We start from the raw sequence: 8624 nt of genomic DNA on the forward strand, positions 1-8624 counted from the left end.
GTGTGTGTGTGTGTGAGAGAGAGAGAGAGTGTGTGTGTGAGTGAGTGAGTGAGTGTGTCGTGATCAGCGCAGGTACATAAGAGCAGGTGTGTGTTTGTGATTATAAGTTTCACATTATGACATTTACAGCGCAGAAGTTTGACTCATAAATTAAGACATGATTCTATTCTGACTGTAAGCTTTTTTCAGATCTTATGAATTTTTTACTCTTCTCTTGTATTTCATTTTAATGACATGCAACTCTTGAAACAATTAGGCGACTCGTGTGTCAGAAACTCTTCAAAGCAGTTTAACACACAGCCCGTCATTAGAGTCTGAGCTCACTGTTGAATATCATGCACTTCTCTACATGATGAAACTGTACCGCTGGCTGTCTCTGAACTGTTCTGAGAACGTTTTGCTAATTAACTAATTAACTTAATTGTTATGAAAATGTTATGGGAACGTTCTGAAACAAGAACAAAACTGTTATAGAAAAAACATTCCATAAACAACAAATAAATAATGTTTTAGTGCTAACGTTCTGAGAACATTGTTAAAGTCCAGATAACGTTGAACAAACATTCTATTAATGTTGCTGGAAGAACGTTTGTTCATAACTTTGAGAGAACCTCGTCCTTCCCTGTTAGCTGGGTAAATATTGAAAAGCATAAATACAGAAAGCATATCAATGATGCACTAAAAATGATGTTTCAAAGATACTATTTCAGTCTTTCTACTTCAAAACTCCATGTTAAAGTTGCCGTTTCTCTGTATTTAATTGTGAAATTTTAGTAATTTCTGAGTGAACATTGTTTCTACACTACAATTTCTTCTTCCAGTGTACTATAACATGTCATAATAAATAGTAATAATAAGTTGTAAATACAAGAATTATTGTATTGGTGGCACGTTAAACAAGAAAATAGTACTATTTTTACTACAATCTTTAATTCAGTGTTTTACTTGCCGTTTATTTGCAATTATTTTTAGAATTTTATATCATTATTTGTGAAAAGTACTAGCAATTTTTGAGTGTTTCAATGCCATTTTTTTCAATGCACGGTCAAAAAAACGAAGCGACAGAGGAGGAGGAGGATGAATCTTCATCAGCAGCGTTTACTGTAGTATCAGGAGCCTTCAGACTGAGAGCTGTTTACTGTAATTGTGCTTCAAAGGCTCGATATTAAGGAACGCTGTGATGGCCTGCCAGAGTGTTCAATTACTGCCGGAGAACTCATCTTTAATTCATGCGCGCCTGCTTGCTGTAGATCGCGATGATGAGGGCGATTTGTTTTGCTGAAGCGGCTCAGGTGTGGCTTTATTTGGTTATTTGTCATTTAGCTGATGATTTCTCATCCAGGCTCCAGATCAGCCTGAGATTCTCAGACGCTCCTCTCTCTCGCGCTCTCATCTTGAGTGGGCGTCCGCAGGGAACCTGAGCGCATTTGACAAGACCGAAATATACGTGTTGAGATGAGTGAGGAAAACAGCAAACACTCCACACGTCTGCAGGAGCTCAAACACTGCAGGATCAACACGAAATCATGAGGAGAAACACACACGGCCAGTAAAGAACTCGCTTTCATCCGACGCCTTAAAGAGACAGTTCACCTTCAGCTGCTCATTGACTTCTGTCTCTTTAAACAGCAGTCGGGAAAACTGAACTCAACCTTTAGACTCATTTAAGTTAGCATGTGTTTTTGTCCAGAATCATATTTGTTCCATCAGGCATTTGTGGCTCATACAGTGAGAATATGGAGCTCAATTTATTCAGAGACTTTAAATATGAGTTTGCAGCAGATGCTGATATTTATATGATGAATTCTGATCTAAATCAGTGAGATCTTTATAACAGTAGAGCAGATACTGACATAAAGTGCTATAAATATCAGTCGTGGCTCTATATCTCCAGTAATAAAATGAGATGTAAATGCTCCAAACATATAATGCAGTGATTGAGAGCTGAAGAAATAAAGGCTCCTCAGAAGATGTGAGATGTTCTGGAGGCTTGTGAAGATCATTCCTCCGCTGAGGAACAGTGAAAGTAAAGCTTCTGGAAACAAACGCTCCTCAAAAGATCCTGAGGATCAGATTTGAGACTCTAAAACATGATTGATGGAGAATCAAGTAAAGCTGAGCTGCTTCAGTCCAGTAAGAGTTCATCTGGAGATATTACTGCAGTTATTCTGACCTTTACTTGATCAAAATCAGTCAAGATTTGACACGAGAAGCTCCAGCTGAAGCTGGACGTTTGTACAATTACACTAAAAGAGCTTTTACTGGATAAAACACTCTAAACTCTCAATCAGACGTGGAGGAGATCGAGTGTGAAACAGGTTTAACAGCAAAGTCTGATCATTTAGACATCGCTGACACAGTGGGATTTATAGGGTTAAACATGTTTTCTGCTTGTAGTTTAGAGGGTGAATTTCACAAATCCATATCCAGCTCATGTTTCACTCCACAAATCAATAAAAAATGAATAAATTCTTGAGCTCTGAGGGTGAAACACGAGCTGGATGTGATTCTGTGCGTGTATGAAGGTCTAGAAGCGGCGGTCAGTCGGGGTCAGAGGTCACTGAGGTCACCGACCCAAACATTTACAGATCCGCCCGAGACGCTGGAAACTAACAGGGCTTCGTCTAAAGCAGCGCTGCTTTAATCAGAGGAAGACCGTGGCTTTGTGAGAGATACGATGAATAAATGCATGAGCAAAACTAGACTCCGTGTCTGCTATTAGGCCAGAAAGGATAATTAACTGGTCCTCCTGAAACACAGCATCATGAAAAACACATCTGAAACACAGCTTAGCTTCAAAGACGCCGGAAGCCTGTCGCTCACATGGTTAGCGTGTTCTGCGTCTGTCAGTCGAGAGCACTGATGAAGCGACTGCAACAGCTGTAAGTGTTTCAGCATCTGCTGCGCTGACAGCACTGCACATGTAAACACACGCGGATTCACCAGCAGCTGCTGGATCTACAGGCCCAGAGTTTTGCTTTAGCGTTCAGAACAGCATTTCATCCCTCCGTAAGGAGCAGAAACAGCTTGGTGCCGTTCAATATTCAATGGCAGACTGCCACGCGACAGACACTGAAACCAAACTCTCACGCCCGCCGAGAGAACGAGCTCAGATGAAATCCGAGCCTGCTTCGCTAACACTTATTTTCACAAGGCACACTTTCGTCCGTCTCCAAATGAGATGCTTAATTCAGTTGTGCTCCGCTCGTCTCATTTTAAACAGATTCCCCATAAATGTAACGTCTGGAGGCGGCACAAACGGTTTTAGTTTGAGAAATGATTTGACTCTGAGAATTCGTCTGCACGCCTCCAGCTGAAGCCTCATTTGCACAGTAAGATCACTGAAGACGACAGATGAGTTCTGTTCGGATGGGTCTGGAGTCACTAATCCGCAGGATAAACAGCGGGAAAAATCCTTGTTCGGATCATCTGCGCCGCAGCTGAGAAGACTGATTAGCGGCGGAGAGAATCGAGCGGCCTAGAAACACAGAAGCAAGATGAAGAGGTCGAGGCAGATGGAGAACTAGAAGCTGCGCACGTTTCACGCGAGCGCATTCAGAAGGTCAATCTGTTTTTCGTTTCTTAGTGCATCTAAAGAAACACATTTGACGAGACTTGTTTGTCCTTGATGTGAGAAAGCAGCGTTTCCTTCAGAGGAACATTTGATTAGATTTGAGATGAATGTTGGGAGAGAAACACCTACAGAAGCTGAATTTGGCACCTTTGGAATCTTGGAATAAAAAGCTTAATTATCAGCTTGGAAAGGTGTTTTTTTTTTCTGTCTAAAACTCTTTTACACTTGCGGCAGTACAATAGAAGATTCATTTTTGGCTTTAGGAATCTCTCAGTGATCAGTTCTTAAAAGAACCATGCATAGTTCCCCAAAAATATGCCAAAAATGTGCTCGCCCTGAGGTCATCCCAGATGAGTTTGTTTCTTCATCAGGTTTGTAGAAATGTAATACTGCATCAGTGTCTCAGCAATGGATGCTCTGCAGTGAATGGGTGCCGTCAGAATGAGAGTCCAAACAGCTGATAAAAACATCACAATAATCCACAAGTAATCCACAGCACTCCAGTCCATCAGTTAACATCTGGAGAAGACAAAAGCTGAAACTAATCCAGCATTAAGACGTTTTTAACTCAAATACGAGTCCATAATCCATAATAACGCTTCCTCCAGTGAAAAAGTGTTCTGGTCTGAATCAGGAGAGAAATCTGCACAGATCAAGCAGCGTTTAAACAGCTCTAAACACATATGTGGCTGGATTTTGATGTGAGAAACAACAGCAGATGCACTTTTTCACTGGAGGAAACGTTATTATGGATTATGAACTCATATTTTAGACATTAAAAGCGTCTTAATGCTGGATTAGTTTCAGCTTTTGTCTTCTCCAGATGTTAACTGATGGACTGGAGTGCTGTGGATTACTTGTGGATTATTGTGATGTTTTTATCAGCTGTTTGGACTCTCATTCTGACGGCACCCATTCACTGCAGAGCATCCATTGCTGAGACACTGATGCAGTGCTACATTTCTCCAAACCTGATGAAGAAACAAACTCATCTACATCTCGGGTGACGATGTTTCCAGCTAATGTTGATTATTTTTAAGAGTGCGTTTCATTTAAAGTGCAGAGGAACACAAACTGTCGAGGGAATAAAGTCACAGACAGAATTCCTCATAAACTGCGGTCGTGTTTGTTCTCTGAATAAATCAGTGTGTGTTTGTCTGTGAATCCACATGAAGGAGGAGCGAGAGCCGCTGCATTCATCAGCTCCTCGTTGACTCTGTATGGAGCAGAAAAACAAAGTGCCAATCAACAGCGAGTGGACTTTGTTCAGCGTTTGCTGCCAGTCTTCAGGACGAGCGCTTTGATGTGCGACTGAACATCAGATGGGCTTCCAGCAGCACGGGAGAAATACTGCCGCAGTGCTGCATAAATACAGCCCGTTTACAAAAGAGTCCAGCATGAAAGAGTCACGACACGGGGGGGAATACACGAGTTCATGTGGGCTGAGTAATGACAAACCATTAATGGTAACGTTACTGAACCCCTGCAGAGTCAAAGGGCACATGAGCAACATCTCTAATCACTGAATGACGAATATAAATGTGTTACTGAACAAACATGATGCATCACACATCTGAACGGCCACAACATCCAGGCAAGATTCTCTCAAAGTAACCGTTCTTCCGGTAACGTTAATAACAGTTATCTGGTCTTTAGTAATGTTCTCAAAACATTACTTACACATTCATGGAATGCTTCACTTCTGAAACATTTTAGTTGGACGTTCATCTAATGTTTTTTTTTAAATGTTCTCTGAACGTTCTGAAACCAGTAACATTCAAATGTAACATTCCAATAATGTTTGCCAAACAATGGAATGTTCCCGTAACATCTGCATAACCAGAGAAAGTTAACTGGACGTTTTGAACATTCAGAAATAACATTTGCATAACCTAATGGAAACGTTCGGGAAACATTAAGAGAACATATTTTGTTAGCTGGGAAGCTGCCAGATTATGTGTGTATATATATACACACACACACACACACACACACACAATAACATATAATATATAAAATAAAAAAAATACAAATAGAATTTTTTTTCAGGCAAATCCAAAGCGGTAGACAACAGACGAGTCTGATTTGAAAAGGTGGTAGTTTTTGTGCTCTTCAAGCCTCTGGAAAGCAGATGAAGCAGAAAGATGACGTGTTGAGAAGATAGAAGATGATTTTCAGATGTTGCTGCAACTCTTGATTGCACACAAACATATAAATATATTATGAATAAATATCATACATCACGAGGAAACATCTGTTACCTTCAGAACACGGCGACTCCTAAAGTCTTGATTCAACAATAGAGAAAAAAAATCTAATATCATGGGCAAATACTGGTTTATCAAGCCAAAGAGCTGATCAAACACAGTGGGAGGAACTGAATCTAATGCAATCAGAGGACAGAATTCCTAGGCCAAAAGATTCTAAACCAAATGCAGCAGAGGAGAAAAAGACTCCACTGATTTCTGATGTGTTTGATAACTACACTGATCTCTAACTGTTTTGCTGAAGTAACGAAGGCGATATTAGCAGGTCACGACGCTGCTGCAAGCAGCCTGCGGATCCCAGAGCCCTTATTATTCCCAGCCGTTCCTCTCAGAGAAACTCTAATCCAGCCCAAATCCCACCGCAGTCTCCGGCTGATCCCGATCTCTCTGATGACATGAAGAGAAACGCCGGAGTCGATCGTGAGATCAGCACGCAGAAACAGAGCGTCCCGTCTGAGATTCCCTCGAGATCTGCACCTCCACCCTCATTTAAAACCAGCAGGCAGAAGCGGCGGATCAAATATTGAAGACCTGCTCTAAAGAAACCTCCTGCACTCCTCCTGCGTGTCCGTATTAAAGCGTTTGAAGCTGATCATGGCTGCTGTCGCTCAGAAGAAAGATCATGTATGAGAGGCTTTACTGGAGATGCCATCATCTCACACAACAGATCGATTCAAAACAAAACAGCACAAATAATCACACAGCACATCATCAACACAGAAGCACGGGCAGGTCGTCAGAACCGGAAGTTCTCGTCAGTCATGTCGATGGCCCAGGCCGACTTGTCCCTCTGGGTTTTGTTGTAGATCTTTTCAACAGATGCCATCCACACAACAGATCGATTCAAAACAAAACAGCACAAATAATCACACAGCACATCATCAACACAGAAGCACGGGCAGGTCGTCAGAACCGGAAGTTCTCGTCAGTCATGTCGATGGCCCAGGCCGACTTGTCCCTCTGGGTTTTGTTGTAGATCTTTTCAAGGGGCACCTGATGCACATGGACCCGATCAATCAATCAATCAATCAATCAATATTCCAATAATGTTTGCCAAACAATGGAATGTTCCCGTAACATCTGCATAACCAGAGAAAGTTAACTGGACGTTTTGAACATTCAGAAATAACATTTGCATAACCTAATGGAAACGTTCGGGAAACATTAAGAGAACATATTTTGTTAGCTGGGAAGCTGCCAGATTATGTGTGTATATATATACACACACACACACACACACACACACAATAACATATAATATATAAAATAAAAAAAATACAAATAGAATTTTTTTTCAGGCAAATCCAAAGCGGTAGACAACAGACGAGTCTGATTTGAAAAGGTGGTAGTTTTTGTGCTCTTCAAGCCTCTGGAAAGCAGATGAAGCAGAAAGATGACGTGTTGAGAAGATAGAAGATGATTTTCAGATGTTGCTGCAACTCTTGATTGCACACAAACATATAAATATATTATGAATAAATATCATACATCACGAGGAAACATCTGTTACCTTCAGAACACGGCGACTCCTAAAGTCTTGATTCAACAATAGAGAAAAAAAATCTAATATCATGGGCAAATACTGGTTTATCAAGCCAAAGAGCTGATCAAACACAGTGGGAGGAACTGAATCTAATGCAATCAGAGGACAGAATTCCTAGGCCAAAAGATTCTAAACCAAATGCAGCAGAGGAGAAAAAGACTCCACTGATTTCTGATGTGTTTGATAACTACACTGATCTCTAACTGTTTTGCTGAAGTAACGAAGGCGATATTAGCAGGTCACGACGCTGCTGCAAGCAGCCTGCGGATCCCAGAGCCCTTATTATTCCCAGCCGTTCCTCTCAGAGAAACTCTAATCCAGCCCAAATCCCACCGCAGTCTCCGGCTGATCCCGATCTCTCTGATGACATGAAGAGAAACGCCGGAGTCGATCGTGAGATCAGCACGCAGAAACAGAGCGTCCCGTCTGAGATTCCCTCGAGATCTGCACCTCCACCCTCATTTAAAACCAGCAGGCAGAAGCGGCGGATCAAATATTGAAGACCTGCTCTAAAGAAACCTCCTGCACTCCTCCTGCGTGTCCGTATTAAAGCGTTTGAAGCTGATCATGGCTGCTGTCGCTCAGAAGAAAGATCATGTATGAGAGGCTTTACTGGAGATGCCATCATCTCACACAACAGATCGATTCAAAACAAAACAGCACAAATAATCACACAGCACATCATCAACACAGAAGCACGGGCAGGTCGTCAGAACCGGAAGTTCTCGTCAGTCATGTCGATGGCCCAGGCCGACTTGTCCCTCTGGGTTTTGTTGTAGATCTTTTCAACGGGCACCTGATGCACATGGACCCGATCAATCAATCAATCAATCAATCAATCAATGCATCATCGTTTATGACAGTAAATGTGACGCTTTTTCCACCCATATGGTGCTGGTGTTTTGTTGGCTCAAGTCAAGTCGGATAGATCATATTAACGAGTTGAATGCGCATCAACAACACAAAGTGGTAATTATGAGTTTCTTGAGTTCAGAGAGAGAAAACATGTCAGAAGCATTGGATGCAGCGTCTGTACTGATGGTCATTTGTTAAAATTAATGAAATCTTGCGTATTTTTTTCTATTTACAATGAAACTAAGTTGCATGTGCAAAATATCATAGTATTATACAACCACGATTGATTCAATTCATAAAACCTTCAAAAAATGAATAAAAACACAATGAATGTGTGTGTGTGTATGTATGTGAGAGTGAGTGTGTGTGTGTGTGTGTGTGTGTG

The sequence above is a fragment of the Sinocyclocheilus rhinocerous genome, unplaced genomic scaffold, assembly GCF_001515625.1.
Source record: "Sinocyclocheilus rhinocerous isolate Xijiao unplaced genomic scaffold, SAMN03320098_v1.1 scaffold2835, whole genome shotgun sequence".
Classification (NCBI taxonomy): Eukaryota; Metazoa; Chordata; class Actinopteri; order Cypriniformes; family Cyprinidae; genus Sinocyclocheilus; species Sinocyclocheilus rhinocerous.